Source organism: Camellia sinensis, chromosome 2 (assembly GCF_055761805.1).
Source record: "Camellia sinensis isolate YWXY chromosome 2, ASM5576180v1, whole genome shotgun sequence".
NCBI lineage: Eukaryota > Viridiplantae > Streptophyta > Magnoliopsida > Ericales > Theaceae > Camellia > Camellia sinensis.
The window spans coordinates 219342489-219370117 of record NC_138962.1 but is presented as its reverse complement, the minus strand read 5'-3'; the positions used below and the strand labels follow the sequence as shown (position 1 = coordinate 219370117).

Below are 27629 nucleotides of genomic sequence, written 5' to 3'. Positions count from 1 at the left end.
TTTTGATCATTTATTGTAGACTTTCTGGTTTGGTTTGGGGAAGTACCACGACCTTTTCTTGACTCAACTTTGCTGAACAAGTGTTACTTGGGAGAGGCTTTGGAAGGTGTCCAAGCTTGGATTGGGGAACTACTTTCCATAGAAATTGAATTCACAATCTCACACAGTAATATGGTGTTATACAAACCAAAAGTCGTGGGTTGGAAAAAAGATATGTTAGCCGGCAAAGAATTGACAAATTTGCTAGTGCTCCCAACAAATCCAGCCATAGCTGTTTGAATCTCGTACGAACAGCTTAAAATTACTTTTTGAATCTCCTCCAAAAAAAGCCACTACGTCCTTCAATAATTTCTGGTAAATTATATTTACTAATTCTACACTTTTATCAAAATTTTAATTTACTTCTTTTGCTTTCAATTGTAATAGTCAATTGTCATACTTTAACTCAAGTTGCAATTTCACCCTTTTATTTATCTACCGTTAATATATTTAGTGTTAGCAAACAATTTTAATGATCTAGAAAGCTTTGTGTTAAACTTTGGAAGGTAAGAAAAATCGAGAAAATCGAGAAAAATAGTTGAATAGTTGATAGAATTTGTCATTTGAAGCATATGTGACATTTTTATTAGCACAGTATTATTCTTGTACTTTTACTAAAATTTCATTTTAGTTCTTATTTTTATCAAAATCTCACTTTAATCTTTTCACTTTCAATTTTTGTCAACTTTATTAATAGTAGATGAACAGAAGAGTAAGACTAAAATTTGATTTAAAGTGTAAATAGTTGATTGCTATAATTGAAAGTGAAGATACTAAAAAACATTTTGACAAAAATACAATGATACTAAATCTAATTTACCCAATAACTTCCTTTGAAGCTGTATCCCACCTCGATTAACCCCTTTCGCAAACTGATTGTCACGCTCAATAATACACATTAATGTGCATGAGTTGCCAATAAAGCAATAAAACAGACCGAGTCAAGACCAGCAAACCAAAACCAAAACCAATGAATAGCTAGCAACGACCTTGGATATTAACAACCAAAATATATGATCTCTTTTACTTTTCATATTTGATAGCTGGGTAGTGGCTGAGGTTGCCTCTGTTCATTGAAGTACTTTTTCTAATTTCCTGCAATAAAAATATAAAATAATAATAATAATAATAATAATAACAACAATTCTTGCAATAAAATAAATTTTTTTTTTATCAGCAAATGTTAGTTGTTAGTTGTTAGATTAGCACCTATAGGAGAAAATCTCATCACCCTTGGCAAAGCACCTAAGTGCTTGCATACCCTTAATTCAACCCCCTAAGGGGAATTGAATCCATGACCTCCTTGGGACTAAAGAAGACATTGTGCAACAAAATAATAATAATAATAACTTCTTGGACAAATTATAGGAGCCTCCAGTCCGAGTAGTTCAAGTTAGGGGATTTTTTTTTTAAGGTCCCTAGTATTAAGACTTTATAGCATAAAGGATATCCAATATTTTCATAATGTCTAAGGTCCCTCAAGTTAAACCAGAGAAAATTCAATCAAGTGAAATTCTTTTTGTTCCAAACCTAGAGAAAATTCAATTTAATCGAGAGAAATTCTCTGGTCCAAACTAGAGGAAATTCAATCCAGTGAAATTCTTTGGTCCAAAACCAGAAAAAATTCAATTTAATCCAGAGAAATTCTCTGGTCCAAACCAGAGAAAATTCAATTTAGAGAAATTCACTATGGTCGAATTTTCTTTGGACTTCACAGAGAATTCTGGTTCACAAAGAATTTCTCTGGTGACTTCACAGAGAAATTCCAAAATTTCTCTGACCAAATCACATACTCACCCCTGTGATTTTCTCTGGCCATCATCTGAGTTTCTTCACAAATTTTCTCTGATTTGCATATCTATAATTTAATTAAAAAGTAGTGCACAAAATGTATTTGATAGATTGAACCAGAACTTTTGATACAGTGGCACTGACAACACCATTTGAAGCACAAAAATTAAAAATTTGGCTACAGAGAATTCGGTGGTGAGTAACAGTATACATATATCTGATCTTGAAAAATTGATGGAAACTGATGATTCCTTTCTCAACATCCTCTTCAACGAACCACTCAGTGTCATCGCTATTTGCGACAAAGAAGACGATGAACATGCAGATCTATGGATCTGAGGTTGATCTACAAATCTCCTGCGATGGCTCGCCGGCGATGAAGCATGGCGATAGATCTAGAAGGAGAGAGGAAGACGAAAGGGACAGCGGTAATGGTGGTTAGTCGGCGGCATTATGGTGACGAAGGTGAAGAGAGAGAGAGAGAGAGTGCATCGGAGAAAAGAGAGAGGTGGTGGTCTACGACGAAGGAGGCAGATAGAGGCGGTGGTCTACGACAAATGAGGAAGAGAGAGGGGCTGAGCAACGCGGCGGAGAAAGATTGAGGAGGCGGTGGTAGTTGGCGGTACCAAGAGACAGGAAATGGGAGTAGTTGAAGAGAGAGAAGCGAAGAGAAGGTCTGGATATGGAAAAGATGAGGGAGAGAGTTTTAGAGAGAGACGATGTGTAGAGGTTGAGAACGAGAAGAAATAAGAGAGAAGAAAGAGCAGGAGTGAGGGAATTTACACATTATAAAATAACATTGTGGACCTCTTAGGGGGGACCTTAGACGAATTTTCCTTTCAAGTTATTTTTTTTAATTTTTTTTTAATGTATTATGTTAATTTAGTTTAATTAATTCCAGCTAAAGGGAAATTAAATAAAAATCTATGGTAGAATGATTTATTCAAGAGAGAATAGACCATTCAACTCCTTAATCAATTTAAAGAGTGTGAAAAAATTATTTTGTCACTTGATTTTAGTCTCATTTGTAAAGTGACATTGTCAATTAGATTAAATTGGCACAATATGAAAAATTCAATTATAAAATTGATGCAATTAGAACTATAACTACTAAATTAACATAAGAGACAAATTATAGGGACTACGAGTGTAATCTTTTCTAATTTCTTATTGTTATAAATTTGATTTATAATAGATTAGTTGTGCTACAAACCTATAAAACTTATTTAAAATTAAAATATTTAGACAAGATTTATTTTGATTACTGACCTATAATTTACTTTAAATCTACAATGTACATCACTTTTATAATAAAATTTGGGAAAATGATTATAAAAAAAAAAAAAAAATCTTATTTGAATCTTGTAACAAAATAAATTTTGAGTTTTTAATTTTGTCAATTTAAACCCTAAAGTTTTGATTTATTTTCAATCTAAACCATTTGCCTATTTCATTAAGTAAAATTATTAAAATATATATATATATATATATATATTGTAGTTATTAAACTCAATAAAAAGTATATTTTAGACATTTTATAAATACATACAACAAGTTTAATGAATAAAATATTTTTTTTTTCGTTGATTTTACTTAATAAAAATAAATAAATAGTTTAAATTGAAAGAAAAAAAAATCAAAATATTAAGATTTAAATTGATAAAACTAAAAATTTAGAATTTATTTTATTATAAGGCTCAAAGCTTAAGATTTTTTATGTAATTGTTTCAAAAAAATTTGATTAAATTTTTGTATCCGGTACTTTTTTTTTTTTTTTTGGAACAATATATACAGTGCTCAAAATTATTGAAAATGGATAGTTCAATTGTCATAATGGTAAGAGAGTGAAATTAAATTTACTTGGGTAGATATTCGATGAGCCAGCACCCGTCCGGATCAATCTCATGAAGCTTTTTCAGCAGGAAACATAACGAAAGTGGATAGGTAGCCGTCAACACGCCCTCGACCTTATTCAAATCATAGTCGCGCTGGCATCAACATATAAAATAAAGGAAAAATATCATTTCAGAGCATACCCAAGAAAAATATTTTTAAATTAATAGTATTTATTATAAATATTAATATGTAAAATTATAATTTTGTAATTAATTTTTGAAATCACCAAATAATTCTCCTTAAAATGAAAGAAACTAATAATTACATCTATGATTGAATGCTAAATATATAATAATAACAATAATAATAAATAAATGTAATAATAATGGCACTACTTACCCACGTGACCTTTTCCGAAACATGAGCTATATAATGTCTTAGAAACTCAAAGTGACATCTGATATCTTTAGGGCGTTCTCGGTTTCCGTACAGTTTGCACAGTGGGCTTCCCCGATATTTCGTCGCATCTGTTCGCCAATTTTTCAATTCTGTAATACGGTCAAACTTTCCCTCCAAGGCTATTTTGGTGTTCGTGGGCAAGTATTTCCAACCATCATGAAATGATTGCAAATAGCCCATTTTTTGTTTACTTGTCCACAAGGCACAATGGTACATGATCAATATCTCATTGCCGCTGTCAAATGAGGAACCACAATTAGTAAGTGCAATTTTTTTATAAAAAAAATATTCATCCTAACAAATTTCTCTCAAAAAAAAAAAAAAAAACGCACCCTCTGTTATCTAACGTTGTACTCACTCACTCTATAAGACTGAAATCTTACAAGTAAAAAATTATTGACGAAATGCTTTGGTGAAAAAAATTTATAGGGATTAGGATCGCCTCGACTTTTTAAGAGTTTAAGATAAATTTAGAAGATAGAATCCCGGCCCCCATATATATTTAAATATATATATATATATATTATAATAAAATACTAACAATCTTGAATTTGTTTTTATTTTTTATTTATACCTTTTATAAATTTGTTGCATATAGTACACATAATTATTGACGTAAATTTTGAACATTTTTTATTATTAACACTATTAATTTATTCATACTTTTTCCGGACATAGTAAATTTAATTGTAAAATTTAATTAACTTCAACTTCAAAAAATTATTTCTCCAGAAGCAATTGTAACTCACATAGTCAAATAATATTCTATAAATAATTCATACATTTGGCAACTAACTATTGTTATTTTTAAATAATTCACCAATTCCATTGTTCGTTTAAATTTTTATTTTTAAACTACTAATACTATAATTTAGTGTTAGGTTTACTGAAACGAAATTGAATTGAATGAAATGGTCATTTCTTAGTCACTTTATAAAATTACTATTCTCTCACAATGATGAATGATGATTTCGTTTGTAATCTTTTGTAATACAATAAATCAAATGTGAAAATAGATATTATAATCGAATTAATTACTCTATTCAACTTTATTTTAATAAACCAAAGATAGCTTAAGATCGAAATAATTAACCAAACATAACTTAATATCGAAATTATTTCATAATCCTACTTTTTAAAAAGAATTTGAGAGCTCAAAGCAGCAGCCTTGCCCGCCCTGGAATATAAGTGTACCCCAAGCCTGCTTTGACGATCAAAAGTGCTCTCCCTGAACATCGTTCCCCACCAGAGGCATTTTGGCTATATTTCCAATGAATTCTTAGGAGACCAATTGCGATGGTAGAAACTAGAGTTCGAATGACGATGCCTAGAACACAAAGGTTTTGAATTTTCGAGACTAAAGTCTGGTTTGAATAGCCAAGTGTGTATCCTCGGCTTGAAATCTATATGGTAGCTCCATAGGTTAAGGTAGCGTATATGCTCCTGAATTATGGATACTAAATCAACCTAGTTTGTCACCCTGTTGGAGAATAGGGAAAGTTGTGAATCTGATTAGGAAGAAAAGCAACATCTGTGGCTTCCACATGTAGATTTCATCCCCTCTTCCGAAGTTGAAGGTAAGAGTTTGAAAAACACAAAGGGGAGATCCCTTTCAGAGTAAAGCGGTTCATCGCTACTCACCCCATGAGGTGTTTTCAAAAGCGCCGCTTTGTTTGTTTATTGCATTTCCTAAACATCATCCACTTACATTGCTTGTCACACATACCACATCGTGTATCTATCGCACGATCATCATACCACATCATGCATCTATCGCATAATCTCATCATACTCTTGGCATTTATCGCACAATCTCATCATACTCTTTGCATCTATCGCATCATCTCAGGACCTCTCCTCACAATTTTAGTGTAGTTAAAGTGTTCTTGAGCGTTTTTTTTTTTCATCTCAAGGTGTGTGGGAACACAACCTTGAGCAATTTTTCTTTTCCTCTTCTCACGATTCTAGCGTGGTTTGAGCATCTCAGGGTGTATGGGAACGTGACCCTAAGTGATTTTTCTCTTCATCTTCTCACGATTTCAGCATGGTTAGAGCATCTTAGGGTGTGCGGGAACACAACCTTGAGCGGTTTTTTCTCTTTCTCTTCTCACGATTTCAGCATGGTTAGAGCATCTTAGGGTGTGTGGGAATGCGACCCTGAGTGGTTTTTCTCTTTCTCTTCCTCTTCTTACGATTTCAGCGTGGTGAGAGTGTGTTTTTCCTCCTTTCACGTGAAACGTGTTTGGAATTGACATTTGTTTACTTCTTTCTGTGTGAAAGTTGGAGCTACTTTGATTTAAGCTTAAAGCTTATTCATATGCTATTATCTTGTTATTGCTTATTGCATTGTCTTGCATGATCATGGATTTTCGAAATAATCGCCTTCGCGAAGCGTGTAAGTCCAATCTTCAGAAGTATATTCTTTGTGCATATGATTTGCATTTTGCCCATGAACTACGCTAGTTGGATTCCTTACAAATGGATACGTAGGCAACTTTCGAGTTCAACCAATTGTGTTTACATTTTCATTGCTTGTCCAAGTCTTACGGCCTCATTAAAATGGGTCGTCTTCAAACTTTGACATTCACTCGTGTCATTTCATGCTTATTTGAGCTCTATCAAAGAGGGGCAACTATAGACACCCCATTTTTTACTGCCCTTAAGACTTGGGCTCTTCATTCCGAGCACTCGATGATGAAAGTTACATTATGCAAATCATTCGGATCTTCAACAAAAGAATTTGGTTTCAAGATCTAATCCCAAACCTTACGCCCTATTTGGCTAAACTATTTTAGACCTTAAAACTCTCTTTTCAAAATATTTTTTCAAATGTTTCTACGATATTTCGAGGTTCGCATTTCGATTAAAATATTACACTTTTTAGTAAACCGAGTAATAACAAAGTGGAAATAAATAGAAGGGAGGTAAACTCTTTGAAAAATCTTTAAAAACATCTTATTTATAGGTTTAGAGTTGAAGGAAATAGATAGGGATGGAAGACAACTAGTTGGGGAAAAGGTTGAGCATCAAATCATTAAGAAAGAAATGAATAGTCTTTACTAAATTAGGCATATCTTTTTCTACACATAGAATTTAGATGTGAGGCTACCGTCATTAGAAAGTAGACTTCTGGGGCTTCAATTTAGAAGAATCACCTAAAATCGAATCCAGATGAGGGAGATATGCCTGTTTGGAATCAGACCTGAAAATAGATTTTTTTTTGCAAGTAGTTGGCCAGCCAATTAAGGGGTTGGCTGGCCAATTGATGAGAAATCCAGCCAATTAAAGTGGACGGCCGGTCATGTTTGCTAACATAAGATATTTTTCAACTGCCAACTATCTTCATGCATGGGATGTTGGCCAGTTGTCTTTTTTCTTGATATTTTTTACTGGAGAAGCTCATTTTCTATAAATAAAAGGTTTTCCCTTTGGTTTTAAGGTTGCAAAATCAATTTCCAGGAGCTTTTGAAAAAAACCAAAAATCTTCTCTACCCTCCCAAATATAGATACAAGTTAGATACACCATTAGAGCTTAGAACTTGACTCTTTTGCTGAGATTTCAACTTCATTTCAGAGGCTTGAAGGTGCTTTGAATCAAGTTTGCTTAACCAAGAACATCTTCTCTTTAAGAGGTATAACCTTTGTCATCTTTCTCTTTGTTTATACCACTCTTTTCTTCACTTTTTATTGCTATTTGTATACCGTTTTGGACTGGTTCCAAGTGCTAGAACTTGTGATTTAAGAGCTATCAAAGGTGGAGGGGTTAACCACCCTTGCTTGAATCTTATCCCATAGATCATATCCTTGTTCTTCCCACTTATTTCTCAGATTTTAGCCACTATTTTTGGGCTGTTTTTGGACTATTTTCAGAGGCTAAAATATGTGACTTGAAGTTGTAAAAAGTGAAGGGGTTAACCACCCTTCCTTAGACTTGCTTACTAACTTTGTTCTCTTTCATTATTACTTACTTTTTCTAGCTTTTCAAGCTGATTTTTCAACACTGTTTTTTGTTTTTAGGACTATTTTAGTGTGTTTACTTAGTTTATGCTTTGAATACTATGCTTGTATTGTTGTAATTCACCATACATTTTGTGGTTTAGGCCTTAGATACCAATATATTTGAGTTGTTAGCCTTTTATTCCATAACATTCATACATATACTCACACTTGTAATAATCATCTCTGCAGTCTCCCTCCTTTCTTGGTTTTTTTTGTTTAAGAGTTGTTTCAAACAATTTATTGTTGTTTAAGGCATGAGAAATGGACCTTCCATGCTTAATGATTTAATCTCTTCGGAGGTTCATTACCAAGGCATTACATTTCTCTTATGCTAAGAATAACTTCTTGTTTGACATTTCTCTTTATTAGTGGATGTAATGATCACTTTTGGACAAAATGAATAAAGAATGGTAAGGTAATGTAAAAGGGAATAAAAATGGATTAAAAGAGGTAGAAAGGCAATAAAATTGGTCTGGGTTCAATTGGACGTTATATTGAACCTATTGCGTCTCGAGTCATTACATACTCTTTAGTGATGTTAATGATTCGAGAAGCAATGTCTACCACTTCCCTTGAGGTAACTCCATGATAGGTGAGAGGTTTTGTTGGTCTTTTATTCGCATTTATTGAGCTTTTGTCTTATTGGTTCATAGATCATCACGCAACAACTTTGCGATAATTGATGGTTTGTGAATCGAGTCTACTCCTCCTTTGATCAGTTTCATGATAGGGGAAGGCAGAAAGGATAAACATCCACTAGAAACACTCTTTTTTTGCTCTATTTCAATTCTGTGGCAGTAGGGCAGTACCCAAAAATAGTGGCCGACTGGCCACCTTTCTGTCCGGCCGACCACTTTGCAAGGCTGGTCGGCTAACCACCTTTTGCTGTACAGGAAGTAGCATTTTCAAAGCAAAACAGAGCAAAAGCTAAGGCAAAAACAAAATGATTTTCTGCCTGCAAAACATAACATAATCTGGTAGCAAACAAAGAGGTTTCCGGGAGGATGTTCTCATTCGTGTGCACGCGGCTCCTCGCCTCCCGTCCTTTAATTTAGTGCTTTAATTATTAATGTGTTGTAATTAATTAATTAGACTTATTCGAATTTGTAATAGCTAGTTAAATTAGCTTACTTTATTCATTCGGTGTTGTAATAATTAGTTTAATTAGAATATTCATTCGAATCCTTTTGTATGAGGGCAAACTTGTAATATATGTATGTCTTCCAACCCTCATTTTTTTCTCCCTTTTATTTACTTGCTTACGATGGTTACAAATAGCATCATATTTTGGTTTCATATCATTACGATGTGTAAATATCTATTTTTGCACGCATGTTTCATATCATTACCATGTGTAAATACCCATTTTTGCATGCATCGGGTTCGGTTCATCATTCTAACCTTATTGTCACTACTTACTTACTTGAATACGTGCATTATCCCATGCTTTGAGTTGATCCATATGACATGTTAATAAACCGAAGCTAGTAGTTGCATTTTGTATGTGGTGCATTAGTCATTTGCATAGTAGAGCATGCATTTTTCTAATGGTTTCATTTCTTTTGGCTTGCCTCGATTGAGTATTAGGTGAGCATTTCTTACTTTGGCATATTGCATGTGTGTTGGTGTTGCCATATCAAGCATGTTTACCATAAGGCTAAGTACTTAGTTAATATACCTCTTGAATACCTGTGGATGAAGGCTAATTTACTCAAGTTGGGATGATTTGATTAATGTAAATAATGAGCTCACTTTTTCAAGTGGTACATATTCAAAACACTTTTCAAAACAAACATGAAATCAAAATATTCCAAAATGAGTGAATGAGTCTCTACTTATGTGTATCACATAGTAAAGATAGCATAATAATCGGAACAAGAGCATATACTGTACATAAGAATTACATCATGATTAGTAGAGGCCGATCTTTGATTGGGTGAGTAGGGTGCTCAATTCATGACCTTCCCCTCTCATACCTAAGTTCCCAAGCCGAGATACTTTGGTTATGGCGGACAAGTGGTTTCTTAAATCTTTCAAAAATATTTAGGTGGCAACTCTGAAATCTGACAATGCGGTCTATTTTTGGCATTTTTGATTGAAAATCGATTTTCCAAAGATTTGCCGGATTTGGGCTCTCATTTGTGTTTTTCTATTTTACAATGCACTTGTAAAACCAAATTCAGAACCACGGGAATCTAAACTATAGGGTTATCGTATTCGAGGAGGCTAAACCCCTCCGAGGAGCACGAAAAACAAGCCACAGTTGTATGACACGTCAATATGAGAATGGTGCAATTGTAGTCATTGACCGAGTAAATGCACAATCGAGTAGATCAGATAGTACCTGATCATGATTGGGAGGAGGTTGTGTCTAGTCAAGATAACCCTTCGGTGTGAAGCAAAGTTACACTGTAGATGGTCAATCTAATAGACATATATGATTAGATATGATTGATAAGCTCAAATTCCTATTTCATCTATCTTCATTGATTTCCTTGCCTTTCAACTAATGTTCATCCTATGCTTACTAAATCAAAGGCCAAATTTCCTACATGTAATTGCCTATTGATAATTTTGAACCTCAAACCTATAAATAGTTGCTTCTTCTCCAGCTTGGCAAGCTGCTATGCTTGATGAATATGAGGCTCTTCAAAGACAAGGCACTTAGTCTTGATGCCTCTCCTACCTGGAAAACAAGCTATTGGATGCAAATGGGTTTATAGATTAAAGAAAAAATTCAGATGGCACTATAACAAGTCATAAGGCTAGACTTGTGGCCAAGAGCTTTTTCCAAACTAAAGGTGTTAATTATCATGAAACCGTTAGCCTTGTAGCAAAGCAACCAACTATCAGGGTTCTCTTATGTCTTGCTCTTCATTTTGATTGGCCAATTAAGCAACTTGACATATCCAATGCTTTCTTACATGGTGTTCTAGAAGAGGAAGTGTACATGGTTCAACTATAGGGTTTTGTTCATACCACAAAGTCATCTCTTGTTTGCAAATTAAAAAAAAAACTCCTTATGGTCTAAAGCAAGCTCCTCGAGCTTGGTTTTCCACCTTTTTAACTTTTCTTTGCACTCAAAGCTTTGTTGCCAATCACTATGATTCATCTTTGTTTGTAAAAAAGACTCCTACTTCCATCACTATTCTTCTCATTTATGTGGATGATATTCTTCTCATAGGCAGTGATCCTCTTTACATTAATTCTCTTATCAAACAAATGCATGCTATATTTTTCGTGAAAGAGCTTGGTTCAATTAACTACTTCTTGGGAATTTCTATCACCAAATCTTCCTTAGGCTATGTTCTCTCTCAATACAAGTATGCCTCAGATATTATGGCCAAAGCTAGCATGAGTGATTGTAAGCCCTATTCTTTTCCTATGGCTTCTAAGTGTTCTATATTTTCTTCTTCTCATGATGACTTGCCATTCTCTCAGCCATCTCTTTATAAAAGTTTGGTAGGGGCTCTTCAATATCTTACTATCACCAAGCCAGATCTAGCCTTTGCAGTGAATCATGCTTGTCAATATATGCAATCACTCTTAAACAGTCATTTTGCTATTGTTTAAAGGTTTCTTAGATATTTGAAAGGGACTTTGACTCATGGCCTTCATTTCTGCAGTGGTCCTCTCATTCTTAATGCATAGTTAGACTCAGATTGGGCCTGTAATGTCCTTGATAGGAGATCCGCTACTGGCTATTGTGTCTATCTTAGTCCAAACTTAATCTCTTGGACTGCTAAGAAACAACCCATTGTTTCTAAATCATCCTCAAAGGCAAAATATAGGGCCTTAGCTCAAGCTATAGTAGAAGTTAGTTGGCTTGGCATGTTGTTAGTTGAGCTCCATATTCATGTGCTTGTTTCTACTCTTTGGTGTGACAATCTCTTTGCTATTGCTATGGCTAATAATCCTATTTTCCATGCTCGCACTAAGCCTATTGAAGTTGACTATCATTTCATCAGAGAAAGGGTTGTCGCAAAGAAGCTTCACATTTCCCATGTTCCAACCACTGATCAAATTGCAGAGATTTTGACTAAGCCTTTGTTTGTGGCTTGATTTTGGTATCTCCAAAGCAAACTCTTAGTCCTTCTTGGTCCTATGAGTTTGAGGGCGAATGATAAGCTAGCTTAGCACACTCCAAAAGAGTCTAAGCAAGCCTCAGAAGCTACACTTGAGCTAGAGCCTACTGCACATGAGCTACAGTATCAGATGCCACAAGCTCCAAACAAGTCACAACCGAGGCCACAGCTCAGAACAGAGTAACTCAAGCTACAACACTAGTGTTCAGTATTTCAATATTCCTAGCACATATGTAATTGAGTGGTTAGATTGTTGTAATTGAGTGGTTAGTTTGTTAGAAGTTAACTATAGTTAGTTAGGCAGTTATGGTTAGGTTAATATACATGTTAGATTTGTATATAATGATCTATCATCACTGTAATTCATTCATTGATAAATATGATCAACAACTCAAATTTTCTTTAGTGATCAGTTGGTTCTCTTGATAAGCAAGAGTATTTTGGTCTACTATTATCTATGTAGCTGTCGAGAAAACGACATCAATTTATGTAGATGTTCTCAAAGACATTAGAGTCAATCACCAAATTTGAAATGATTAAAGACTATGAAATTGGACCAGTTTGATGGAGGAAATTTTCGATGCTAACAAAAGAAAATGCATTTCTTGCTCACCACTCTCAAAGTAGTCTGTGTTGACCACCCCATACCCATGGACAGATCTAGGATTTGAGATTTGGGAGGGGGCGCAAAAACATATGTAACTTTTCATCGAAAAAATTATTATAAAATTTTAAGTTTTGATTTATATTAACACAAAAAAAATGAATAATATTACTATTAGTCAGATATTATTTGTCAACATAATTGAGAACAAAAATATAATTGGACATATTTCTTATCTACATTAACTTAACAAAATATTAACTATTACTATGTATCCGTCTAGTAAAGTTAACTATTTGAAAATATTGTAATCATTATTTTTTATAATATATATATATATATAAACATCTATCACAAGCTCGACATCAAAACTTTAATTAATATCTTCCTTAATAAATATGATCAAGTAACTTGTTAGAGAATGAACAAATAAGAATGAATGCAAAATAAGATGCATAAGCAAATTAAACTGTGATTTATAAAAAAAGAAAAAAAAAACATAAATGACATATAAACAGAAAACAAGAATAATAACAAATAGAAACAAATAAAAGAATATAAGTATTAACAATATAGAAATAAAACAAATAATACGTATAACAAATAAAATGGGTCAATATTTGATAAAATTCAATCTAGAAACTATTTTTTAAATTTGGTAATGTAAATAATTTGAAAGGAACTGATATTTTGGGGGTGTGAAGTACTCTAATTTAAAATTATCTGACCAATTAATAATATAATATACATAATTTTAACAAAATTTAAGGGTACGACCGCCCTATCCGCACCTCCCTATATCCATTCTTGCCCATACCCAAAGGAACGAGAACGATGTTAGCTCCCGTCCATATGCATGCGGAGCAGAGAGTCAAGGAAGGATGGTATACAAGGACTTCCACCGAAAGTGAAGGAAGACTGAGTTGGCCATGTGCAAGACCAGCTCTTCCGCTCCTTATGCTCCTACCATTATTAACTCTCACCAAAAAGATGTGGAAATTGTGATGGGTTTGTCTCCCCTCTCTCTCTCTCTCTCTCATCTTTGTGTATAAATAGAGAAAGGAAGGAGAGGGATAATTGTACTCTCTCATCTTTGTGTATAAATAGAGAAAGGAGGGAGAGGGATAATTGTATCAGAAATTCGAGAGAGAGAGAGAGAGAGTTGTGAGCAAAGAGAGAAACATCTCCTCCTCCATTTTTGTATTTTCTCTATTTTTAGTGAAATTCTTATTTTTGCTCCGTGGAAGTAGGCATTCAGCTAAACCACATAAATCTTTGTGTCCTCTATGTGTGTGTGATTGAGCTTTGGGTGTCCATAATCCTAACAAAGTGGTATCAAAGCCTGGTTATGTGTTTTTTGGACAAACAGAGTGCATTTTTTAGAATTGCCCAAAAATCAAAGTGGTCAAAATCCACTTTTGATCACACTAGGTTGAAGCTCTCGACGAGACAAGCACACAAGAAAAAACCGCATCGAAAAAGGATACCGGACTGACCCGCACGTGCCACGCGCCACTATGACGCCGTTTTCACACGTGCACTGCCTGACAACGTGCACCACGCGTCGTTCCAGGAAGAACCAGACACTGATGTCACGCCGCTGGTGACCGGAGTCGAGCCGCTGACCAAAGACATTGACCAAGCCGTTGACCAAGCATGCTTGCTGTCCCGTTGCCGCCACTGTCATCAGTCTGATGCCAGGCGATCTGGAAAATTGATCCGGTGGTTCTCAAGTGCACCGGATACTACCGATCTAAACCATTCAACTTGTTTTGGCTAGATCTGAGCCGTTTGGAATCCGATTTTGGCAATTTAATAGTGGTTTTCAACTATTCAGAATATTATGGACAGATTCGTACTATCAGATTTTGCAAATCAAATTTCAAAAATTTATAATTTTTATTTTGGTGATTCGAAGTCCTTTTAGGCTAATTTGACCAGTCCGGACTCAATAGTGAAGCCCAATTTTTCAAATAAAGATCATTTTTTGTAAAGACAATAATTGATGGAGGAATCAATGTCAACCTCGAGATCCATGATCAAGCTGAATGCTTTCAACTATGCAATTTGGAAGCCTAGAATGGAGGATGTCCTGTATTGTTGAGATTTGTGTGACCCCGTTGATCTTAATAGAGTTAAACTAATTGTGGAGAAAGACGAAGACTGGAAGCGGAATAATCGAAAAACCATTGGTCAGATTAGACAATGGATCGATCATAGTTTCTTTCATCATGTCGCCCAGGAGATTGATGGCTATACTCTCTGGACAAAATTAAAAGGCATGTACTAGTCAAAGACTGCTCGAAATAAAGCCCTCCTGATGAGACGACTTGTAAATTTTAAGTTGAAAGGCGACGTCTTTGTTTTAAAACACACCAGTGAGTTCCAAAATCTGGTGAACTAACTAGTAACTGCTAAAATGGAGTTGGATGATGAGATGCAGGCCCTATTGCCGCTCAGTTCCTTTCTAGACAGTTGGGAGACGTTCGTGGGTTCCCTCAGCAACTCTTCACCTGAAGGAAGATTGGCCATGAACATGGTCACCAATGCTTTATTTAGTGACGAGGCAAGAAAAAAAGGCATAGGTGGAGATCAATCCCATGTCCTCGTCGCAAAAAATAAAGGTAGAGACAGAGGTAGGGGAAGAAGCAAAAGCAGATAACGCAGCAGATAAAGATCTCAAGACAGAAGAAAGTCCAGAGAAGGTATGAGCCGTCCAAGGTTCAAATGTTACCATTGTGGCCATAAGGGTCACATAAAGAAATATTGCTATGCCTTGAAGGGAGAAAAAAAACAAGGCAATAGACAACCAAAGACCAAAGATGGGAACACTGCAGTTACTGTCTCAGAGGGTATTGCATTATTCTCTGTTAGAGAAGAAGAATGCCTCTACATTTCAGACAACGACACCGAGTGAGTGGTAAATACAATAGTTTCCTACCACGTCACACCTTAGAAGGAGTTTTTTAGTACGTACCAAGCTGGAGGTTTTGGTACAGTGAAGATGGGTAACTCTAGTTTTTCGAATATTGTGGGAATCGGTGATATTCGCATCCAAACCAAAGTTAGGTGCACGATAGTACTACAAGATGTCAAGCGTGTGCCCGATTTACACCTGAATTTTATTTCAGGGATGGCCTTAAATCAACAAGGCTATGAGAACTACTTTGTCAAAGGCATATGGAAATTGAAGAAGGGATCTCTGGTGGTAGCTAGAGGACAAGCAACTGGTACATTGTACAAGACTCATGTAAATGTGATTTCAGATAGCCTCAATGTAGCAGAAGATGAGGCATCACCAAATTTGTGGCATAAAAGGCTGGGTCACATGAATGAGAAATGGTTACAGATTCTGGCAAAGAAGTCTCTTATTTCCTTTGCCAAAGATGCAAAGTTGAACCCTTGTGACAACTGTTTATTTGGAAAGTATCATAGAGTCGCTTTCCATTCATCATCTAGAAAACAATCAAATTTGTTGAGCAAAGTATACTCTGATGTATATGGTCTCATAGAAGTGAAATCATTGGGTGGCAGAAAATACTTCCTGGCGTTTATTGATGATGTATCACCGAAGGTATGGATTTATGTCCTAAAAACCAAAGTTAAGGTGTTTCAGCATTTTCAAACATTCCATGCTATGGTGGAAAGGGAGACCGGAAAGAAGTTGAAGTGTCTCCGAATAGACAATAGAGGCAAGTGCACGTCAAAAGAATTTGAAGCCTATTGTGTTACTCACAGCATCCAGCATGAGAAGATTGTTCCTAGAATCCCACAGCACAATGGTGTAGTCGAGAGAATGAACCAGACCATTGTGGAGAAGGTCAGATGTATGCTCAAAATGGCAAAGCTACCAAAGCCATTTTGGGGAGAAGCTGTTCATGTTGCTTGCTATTTGATCAATGGATTGCAAGCAATTCCACTAAATTTTGAGATTCCAAAAAAGGTGTGGTCTGAAAGGGAGATTTCTTATTCTCACTTGAGGGTGTTCGAGTGTAAAGTATTTGCATATGTATCCAAGGAGCACAAGCAGAAGCTAGATGATAAAGCCACTCCATGCATTTTTATTGGCTATGGAGATGAAGAATTTAGATACAGGTTGTGGGATCCTAAAAATAAGAATATATTTCGAAGCAGAGATATGGTGTTTCAAGAAGGCCAAACTTTAAAAGACTTTGGGCAACCAACTAATCCCAAAGTTAATGATGTTTCAAAGATTGTTTCAAACCCTGCACCATCATAGCATGCCACTAATGAAAAAGAGCAACCATAACATGCAGCTAATGATGTAGAGTTGCAGGATAAATTTCTAAAAGAAGAAGATCCAGAAGAAAAGGGTGTTGAGTAGGGGGAAGCCACAACCCTCTCCGCCAGAGATTGTTGGTCCATAGTTACGAAGATCAACAAGAAAGCTAAAGCCATCATCAAAATACCCTGCTTCTAAGTATATTTTGCTTACTGATGAGTGGGAGCTAGAAAGTTTTCAAGAAGCTCAGAATCATAAGGAGAAGAGTAGCTGGTAGCAAGCTATGCAAGAAGAGATGAAGTCCTTGCGGAAAAATCAAACTTATGATTCAGTAAAACTTCCCCAAGGTCAAAAAGCACTGAAGAACAAGTGGGTGTTCAAGTTGAAGAATGGCAGTGAAAAGCTAGTCAAGTATAAGGCTCGGTTGGTTGCCAAAGGTTTTGAATAGAAGAAATGTATTGATTTTGATGAAATCTTCTTGCTAGTTAGAAAATGACATCCATTTGAGTAGTTTTGGGATTAACAACCAATTTGAACCTAGAACTTGAACAAATGGATGTGAAGATGACATTTCTCCATGGTAATTTGGAAGAAGAAATTTACGTGGAATAGCCAGAAGGTTTTGAAGTAAAAGGGAAAGAAAACTTGGTCTGCAAATTGAAGAAGAATCTTTACGGCCTGAAACAAGTGCTGAGACAATGGTATAAGAAGTTTGACTTATTCATGGTGGGTCATGAGTACAAGAGAACTGTTGCAAACCAATGTGTCTATGTCAGGAAATTTCCTGGTGGAAACTTCATTATATTCCTGCTCTATGTTGATGATATGTTGATCGTTGGTCAAGATGCTACAACAATTACGTCATTGAAAAAAGAGTTATCACAGTCCTTTGACATGAAGGACTTAGGCCCTGCACAACAAATTTTGGACAGAAAAATTGTGTGTGACAAGAAAGCTAAGAAGTTGTGATTGTCACAGGAGAAGTATGTTGAACGAGTGATTGAAAAGTTCAACATGAAAGATGCCAAGCTAGTCAGTACTTCGCTAGTTAATTATTTCAAGCTAAGTGAGAGTTCTTGTCCCTCCTCCACAAAAGAAAGAGAAAAGATGGAGGCAATTCCCTACTCATCTTCCGTAGGGAGTTTGGTGTACACAATAGTGTCCACTCGACCAGATATTTCTCATGCTGCTAAAGTAGTAAGCAGATTTCTTTCCAATCCAAGGAAAAAACATTGGGAAGCAGTCGAGTGGATTATGAGGTACCTTAAGTGTACGTCAAAAATGTGTTTGTGTTTTGGAGGTGCTAAACCAGTCTTGGAAGGCTATACGAATTTAGATATGGCATGAGGTCTTGATGGTAGAAAATTTATATCAGGATTTTTGTTCACTTTTGCAAGGAGAGCTGTGTCTTGGCAATCCAAGCTAAAGACGTGTGTTGCTTTATCTAAAACTGAGGCAGAATATATTGTCGCAGTGGAAGTTGGGAAAGAGATGCTGTGGTTAAAGCGGTTTCTCCAAGAGCTAGGATTAAAGCCAAAAAAGTTCACTGTACATTATGATAACCAAAGTGCCATAGACCTGAGCAAGAATTCTATGTACCATTCTCATAAAGCATATTGATGTTCGGTATCATTGGATACGCGAAGTGATAGAGAAACAGTTATTGGAACTGGTTAAAATCCACACAGATAAGAATCCAGCTGACATACTTACAAAGGTAGTCTCAAGAGACAAACTCGAAATTTGCAGAGACATTGCCAGGATGAACTTTAAGTGAGAAGTCAGTCATGCATATAAGCATAGAGTGAGAGAATTATTAGCTCCAGCTGTAGCTTGACTTTTTCGCGCCCCCTTTCGGAAACTCGAAAATAGCCCTACAGTTCGGACTCCTGTGGTTCTGAATCTAATCTCACAAGTGCAATATGAAACTGATAAATACCAAAGAGTCCAAATTCGGCAAATCTTTTGAAAAAATGATTTTAAATAAAAAAAAATGCCAAAATTGGATTACTTTGCCAGATACAAAGTCGCCACCTAAATATTTTATTTTGGAAAAATTTAGGAAACCCATGTGTAGAGACCCTAATTTTTGTAATTACCATTAAATCCCTAACCTTGAGTTTATTTCAATAAAGCCCTTGAATTTTTGCTTAATTGCATTTTAAACCCTAGAATTGGGAAGCATCGCGAATTAATTCGAGTGAACCCTAATCGATCCCGTAGATTAATAATCACCTTTAAAACCATATTATTAATTATTAGACCCTATCATTATATATTAATCATTCTAAAATCTTAATTCCCGGCAATGCCGTTTTTGCTCGGTTTATCGCATTTGTTTGCGCTTTAATTTAACGAAACCCGAATTTATTATTTTAACTATTTTCTAATGTTAGTATATTAATAACATATATCAAGGTTTCATAAATTTAGACTTGGTCCCTATATACTTTTATTTTATTTCATTCCAACCCTTAATTGTAATATTTTATTAATTAATGTACTTGTGGCTATTATATTATGTTTATAAATAAAAATGTCTTATATATACATATATATATATATATATATATGTCTTGGAGCCCAAGTTGTTGACTATGTGATGGATGAAAGGGCTATAATGGCAACTTTGACAATTTGCACTTAGGGAACTTAGTCCCTAAGAAACCTTCCCAATCTTTTCTATATATATATATATATGCACACTTCTCCCCCTCATTATATACATTTTCAGCCATTCACTAGAGGAGTGAGAGAGAGTGATCTTGAAAAAAAAAAAAGAGAGGGAGAGAGTGAGAGAGAAGAGGAGAAAAAAAAAATTGTGTTAGAGTCTTGTACAACAAAGGTAAACATGCAACACCTCTTCTCTCAAGTTCTCTTACCACTTGTTTTCCCCTCCTAATACATGCTATTTGTATATATTTTTTGTAGTCTAGGCCTACACTCTTGTATAAAGGTGTATTAATCAAGAAATTGTGTGCTTTTCTATCTTTCTTAAATTTCCAACAGCAAATCTTTTCCCTCTCTTGAATTTATTTTTCTATCAAAACTCCATAAACTCAAAATCTGTTTTTATGGTCTAATATTTGGTATGTCTAGAGTATGTGGTAATTTTTGTAGGTCCTAAGGATGTGTTTTTATAACCTAAACACTTTTTCTAAGTTTGTTACTCACAGAACCAAAAAAACAATCAACTTTCTCTATTTTTATAAAATTCCAGAAAAATAATCTTGAGCCTAATTTTATGTCAAAATCTTAATCTTGGTGTTATATTTTAACTAAAATTTGTTTTATCTCAAGAGAGTGAGGGGTTTGAGAGAAAAACCGATTTGCATAACGATCAACGAATCTGGACAGATCTTGGTAATTCTGAATTATCTTAAAATATAAAATACCTATCCTACTTTCGTAAATTGAGTTTGAAACTAGACTTATTTATCTAATAACTCACATGAGGGCAGGTACTTAGGGCCAATAAAACTATTTTTTTTCATCATTATTTTCAAACTGGTTCAAATCTGGAAATTTGGAAATTTATGTTAATATGCTCTTATTTGGTTTGCAACTCTTATATTCTATGTTTTTTGAATGTTTTAGTCTCGATATGTAATCTATGATAAATTGTAAATTTTCTTTACCATGAATAAATTACTTGTTGTTTAGTTTGGATTCGTAATTATATTGATCATGCTTTGCTATAACTGAGAATATAATGCACTTAATAAAGGAAAAATCAAATGGGATGATAATGGGTTGCGATCATTGTATTAAATTTTATGAGATAATGAACGATGGATTCAAGAGTATGATATAGTAGAATGTATTCCATTTTTGTGAAGGCTTGCGCAAGTGTGTTTCCGAACCCTAACATAGCACGGGAGATATTCTGGCTACTTAACGGAAATGGGAGGCATAAGGGTGGCAATGAGGGTCTCACACAGGGAGAGTATCCCTGGAAGCCCGTTTCCTTGGGGCAAACCGTGATGCTACCACTTGGGTATGTAACCTAAGTGCGTGGGCATCATTGGTAATTGTGCGGTAAGCGACGCACTGGTGGTTATGCGGTAAACGACGCATTGGTATTGTATTAACCAAGGGGGAGTCAGAATTGCCTGTGGCCAGAGTTAGTGATTAGGTAGGAACGGCATTCCACGGGGAGTTGCCTAGAACTAACTAAAATTGACTATTATTCATGAGAACTGAAATTTAATTATAATCTCTGCTTGATTATTGCTTTTGCTGTATGTTATGACCGTGCCATTATGTTACTTGTGTATTTGGAATGGGAAAAGGGTCGGGGTGTGTGTGTTTACTAGGCATTCCAAGCTCATGGCGTTTTATGCCAAGTGAAGGCGAGTTTTACACCAAGAAGAGAATCCCTAAAAGCTTTGTGGAACCATGGCTTCCTTAGAAATTAGATTGTATATTTCCTGTATTTTGGATAATCTTTTTGTATCAAGGAACCGACCTGTATTTAAAGAGTTGAAGAATTTTATCTGTAACTATTATTAATATTTTATTTTAGTGTAATTATTTGTATTTTGTGCTTAAAAGTGATGTGTATCCTCTAGTTAAACCCTGGTGCATCGTTGTATTATATTATCAAAATTTGGGGCGTCACACCATGACTCATGCCAAAAGCCAGGTGTCCGTCATTAGTAAAGTTGCCTCAGATCGGGAACTTAGGTACAAGAGGGAAAGGTCATGAATTGAGCATCCCTGCTCGCCCGATCAAAGATTGGCCTCTATTAATCATGATATGATTTTTTATAAATATTATGTGTTCTTATTCTGGTTATTAGGCTAGTTTTATTATGTGATGCACACAAACAAATATCGACTAAAATTGCAAGAATTAGAACAATTCAATTTCATATTTGTTTTTTGAAAAGGGTTTGAATTAGCCACCCTCAAGTGGGCTTTAAAGGTTTGCAAATTTGCCACCTCAAATGGGCGTAAAACTACAAATTTGCCACTAGAAATAGTGGGCTTAAACATATATTCGTTGAATCGTTCCAATCCAAACAATAAGCCTTCATCCCCAAGCATTCAAGCATGTTAACACATAAGCAATTAGCCTCATGGCAAACATGCTAGTCATGGCAATCACTTATATTCATGCAAGTATGTTAAAGCACCAAAAACTCACCTAGTACTCCAAGTTAAAAAGGTATGAGTTAGAAAACAAAATGCATGATTCCTAACTATACAACATGTCTAATGCAACGCATGCAATAATGCAACTAAATAGGCTTGGCTACTAAGCATGTCATATGAATCGATTTAAGACATGCGGTCTAAGCACGTATTCAAAGAAGTATTGAAATGACAATACAGTTTGAATGATGCACCGAACCTTGGTGCATGTAAGACAAGATAAATGGATGCAAGCATAATGTATGCTAATTGAAACATGTCCCTAATTTAATCATCAAAAGCGGATAAATAAAAGGGAGAAAGACGTGGGGTTGGAAGACATACACATTATTATATTATGCTCTCATGAAGGAAAGTCCGAATGAATAAACTAAGCTAATTAAACTAATTATTACAAATCGAATAAATAACTAGTTAATGAACTAATTAATTAAATAATTACAAAACCCTCGTAACTAGGAAATAAACTAAACTAATTAAACTAGGCTAATCTATTGTTCCGCCTCGCGAAATGATAGATGTGCATGCGCATGCTTAGTTTCCTCCTAAAAAGACCTCTGTTTCGCTCTCGAAAGCCTTTATTTGTACAGTTGAACACTTCCAGAACAATCTTACTACACCTTACCAACATTCTGCTGAGGTTTGCATCAGTGACCAGCCAACCACTGGGAAAGATTGCCGGCCAGGTGCCGGCCATCTATGGTGCCCTGCCGGCCATGGATAGTGGTCTGCCGACCAATGATGCACTGGTTCATTATTTTGCAACAGAAGACAAACAGAGCAAAGAAAGGGTGTTTCCAAGGATTGTCTGCACAATTCACCCCTCCTTTTCATGAATGAATCCAAGGAGTTGTAAACTTAAGCCACAAACCACCAATCCAAGCAATTTCATTGCATGATGACTTGTGATTCAAAGTGTGCAAGCTTAATAAATGCAAATCAAGACACACAAGAACCATCACCCTATCATGCACGATCAAGGGCAATAGAGACCTAGGAAATTTGACATATTTCATCACTTTGAGTATGAAATGTCCCAATTTTTTTTGTGTTCAATTAACGTCTGATTGAACACACAGCACACAAGTTATTATCTTGCTCAATTTTACTTGCCACTTTTATTTACTCATTTTAGTTACCAACCATTACTTAATCAATTAAATTCATTGGTGAGAGTTTTCTAAAGTGAAATAAGTGTCAACCAAGGAGTAGTTTAAGGCATGAGAGAAGCTTCATGCCGTTGGTAATGAACCCTCAAATGAGGATTAAACCATTAAGCATGGACCTCAATCTCAAGTTTAAAGAATCCCAAGTTTGAAACAACCCTCAAAGCAAATTAAAGAGTGAAGAAATGAGGGAGGTTGCAGAGCTTTAGGTGCTGAAATAAAGTGCAAAACAATACTAAAACATGCAATCAACTCAAACAATGGGTGTCTAATAGCCTAAAACACTACCCTTGTGAGGACTTTTACACTACAACCATGCAAAACAAGACTCAACTAACCCAAATAGCCCAAAATAGAGTTAACGCAGTCTAAAACAAAGGCAAAAACATGTTGGAATATAGCTACAAAAAGCTAGAAAAACATACTAACATGTAGAGTTAATTAGGCTAGCAAACAAGACACAAGGAGGAGAGGCTAACCGTCCAATTTTCTACTTCAAAACATGTTTTTTGCCACTGAAAATACTCTAAAATTCAATGGTAAAAGGTCCAAAAAAAGTTGGTTTGAAAGTGGGAAACAAAGGTGCAGAAGCCTTGAGAGCAAGGAATAAAGAAGGATGAGACACCCTCCTAACCTTAAATGGCTTAAAACACTAATTTCAGTCCATTAAAATAAAGATTTTTACAACTCAAAAATGGCCCAAAAACAGTGGGAAAAGATAGCAAAACAAATGTACTAAAACAAGTTTAAAAAATAAGTGTTATACCTCTTGAAGCCAAGTACAACTTGAGGCACAAATAGAAGTCAAAACCACCTTCAAGAACTCTAACAAGACCTTGAGGGACCTTAGCTCAAAGGTGATCAATTTTGGTTAAGGATGTGTATGCAAAACAGTGGTATAACTAGGCAGTGTGCACAAAATTGCAAGAGAGAGAGAGAGAGAGAGAGAGAGAGAGAGAGAAAATTTTGTTCCAAAATTTCAAACCCTCAAAAATGGGAGAGAAGACCCCCTATATATAGAAAACATGAATTCTATACAAGGAGATCCGGCCCTCTACGTGTGGATAGATGCAAACATCTGTGCAAACAACTGGCACAACTGGCATAAAATATCTACAAAAGACACTAGTGGCTGGAAAGCATCATTGATGGTAGGTAAGGCACATCAATGACCGGCAGACAAGAAGCTATAGCCGACAGCCTCCAAAGATAGCCGGCAGGCCACCAGAGATTGTAGGCAAGAAATACCAAGACATGGTCCAAAACTGAAACAAAATGGATGCAGGGTTTGAAAGGCTCACAATATGTGGCGTTCCGCTGAGAACTTCGAGCGCTCGGCGATCAATCAGACTCATAATCGGATGTACCTGCAAGGGCATCCAAGTCTTGGAGGGCCGTCAAAAATGGGATGTCTACACCAGCTCGCATGCATGCGGAGCAGAGAGTCAAGGAAGGATGACATATAAGGACTTCCACCAAAAGTGAAGAATGACTAAGTTGGCCATGTGCAAGACCAGCTCTCCCGCTCCTCACGCTCCAGCCATTGTTGACTATTATCGAAAGGATGTGGAAATTGTGATGGGTTTGTCTTCCCTCTCTCTCTTTCTTTATCTCATCTTTATGTATAAATAGAGAAGGGACGGAAAGGGATAATTGTATCAGAAATTAGAGAGAGGAAGCTATGAGTTGAGAGAGAAACATCTCCATTTTTCTATTTGCTCTGTTTTTAGTGAAATTCTCATTTTTGTTCCGTGGATGTAGACATTAGACCAAATTACGTAAATCTTTGTGTCCTCTGTGTATGTATGATTGAGCTTTGAGTGTCCATAATCCTAACATACGATATGGTGGAACAAACTTGTACTAAAACCAAGTGGGAAATAACGATTACATCTATAGGGGACACATTTTGAATGCTTTGTTAGGCTCACTACGTGAAGTATACCAGTATGTGGAGACAACAAAGCAACTTTGGGATACACTTCAATCAAAGTAGCTCATTGAAGATGCCACTAATAAAATAATTCTTATTAGTAATTTCATGCATAATAAACCCATCATGTGTCTTATGATCTTAACCAAGGGTCGACGGGCTGAGCCATTTAGCTCTAGTGCAAGTGTATGAGTTTTAAACACAATTCACTCTTGCTTCATTTGGATTCACTCGCTTATATGGTCTTTGATATTTTTGTCAACCAAAAAATGTGGTTGTTTTGTTGAATGAAAAGTAATTTATTTATTTTTTCAATCTTCATAATGAAACAATTTCATGGTCACGTTAATTTTTCATGGCATCCATGAGCATGCGCTATAATATTTCCTAGTTGATTATAATCAAATAAATTAGGATTAATTACACTTTTAACTCATGTAGTTTGATCTAAATTTCAGTTTAGTCTTTGTAGTTTCAAATTGAACAATTTAGTTTCTATACTTAGGTCACATTTGTTTGGCGGACTAGGTTGGATGAGATTGTTAGTGAAGAGATTGTTAATGTGTAGATTGTTAGTGATTAGGTAAAAGTGTGTTTGTTTTGATGATATAGTGTTGAAGATGGATAGTGATGGGATTGTTAAATTATTTTGTTTAAAAATCTTTAAAAAATATTTAAAACAAATATAAATTTTTCTTTAAACAGTTTGCAATTGAACACCCCCCCTCCCAAAAAAAAATATATATATATATATATATATTTCGGTCAACAGACCGGACGTTCAAACGGATATTCGGACAGACGATAAGGTAGACCTAATCCGCTCACTATTTTCTTAATCCCAAGCTTTTCTTAGCTGACCTAGTCCCCCCTACTGAAGGATATTAGTAAGCCAGTCAGACTATCATGCGGCTCTTTCAAGCCATCAAAAAACATGCTGTGGGTGGACCCATAGCTATGTTACTCCAATCTGGCCCCTCATGTGACCAAACAAACGGGACCTTAGTGTCGTTTCAATTTGGTCATTTTGTCTAAATTGGAAGTTAAATTAACAAATTTTTGATATTTGTCAATTTTTTAAGCTGTATACATACACAAAATTAATAAAAATTTAGACAAAATAATCAAATTGAAATTGGACTAAAAATATAGGGATCAATTTGTTCAAATTAAAATTATAGGAACTAAAGTAAAATTTGGGACAAACTATAGGGATAAAAAGTATAATTAACCCAATAAATTATTATCTTAACACCCATATATTTATTGGATTCCTATTGAGATCTAGCCCTAATGAAAATGTCTCAAAGTTTAGGCTATGATATGGGTTTGAGACATTTCAAACAGAAAAATAAAAAGTTTTTAATAGATAATATATATATATATATATATATATATATATATGTGGATGCAAATTAGAAGGAGTATAACTTACAGTGCAACTAGCCAAAAAGAAAAAAACTTACATTGGATCACCTAAGAGACGGAGAAAATTTCTCATGTCTGCAGGACAGTTACTGTGTTGAGGACACTTATCTTCAGTTCGACATTCACATTCACGGTCTTTATATGCGAGGATTCTATTCACCAACTTTCTAAAATTAGTATAATCTTGTTTTTTTCGTTCTTCATTAATCAGACGTACTCCCAATCCCTTGAATTTGGCCATTTCATTCGATCTTACAACGTTGTCAATCGTAAAATCACCATCCACGCAATAATTCTTCTTGTGCAAGTGCATCAATGCATACAACATATACCTGACAAGTCAACAACAAACCCATATATAAGGTGGCTTTTAAAAACAACTATTGTGTAAATCAAAAAAAAAAAATATTGAAGAAGAAGAAGAAGAAGAAAAGAACCTGATGTAGTCAATAACCTCCATTGATATTTTACAGATGCGATGGTCCTGGGGAAATCCTTCAGGTGTATAAGGTTTGTATATTTGAACCCACCTTAATGATAACCAATCAGAAAGGGTATCCTGCCAAGGTTCATAAATAATTTTGTTATTTGTGCCATCAACAAAATAAACCCTTAAGAAACCTATATGATTCCCCCGCATGGCGGCTATCTCGTTAATATTGACTTGGCCTGGATTGGAAGCTCTAATTGCCACATTTTCAGGGATTATTAGCGTCCCATTTTGGTTGTCTAACTCAACATCAGGAATATTGTACCCTACTGTTGCAATTAGTTCCGCCATTGAAATCCCTGAAACAAAACCAAGGTATAACATTAACACAAATGAATGGAAATTCTCCACGTATGCAATCTTATACAAAATTATGTAATATTCACGGATTTACATAAG

At 35.3% G+C, this 27629-nt stretch overlaps 1 long non-coding RNA gene across 1 annotated transcript; it reads right to left on the bottom strand.

Moving 5' to 3' along the window:
- Positions 1-3680: 3680 nt before the first annotated feature.
- On the bottom strand, positions 3681-27072 carry LOC114269874 (uncharacterized). The gene is made up of 3 exons (XR_014360583.1): positions 26779-27072; positions 4066-4360; positions 3681-3818 (listed from the first exon to the last, which is right to left on the bottom strand). It is a non-coding gene; the product is annotated as an uncharacterized LOC114269874 (long non-coding RNA).
- Positions 27073-27629: the final 557 nt, after the last annotated feature.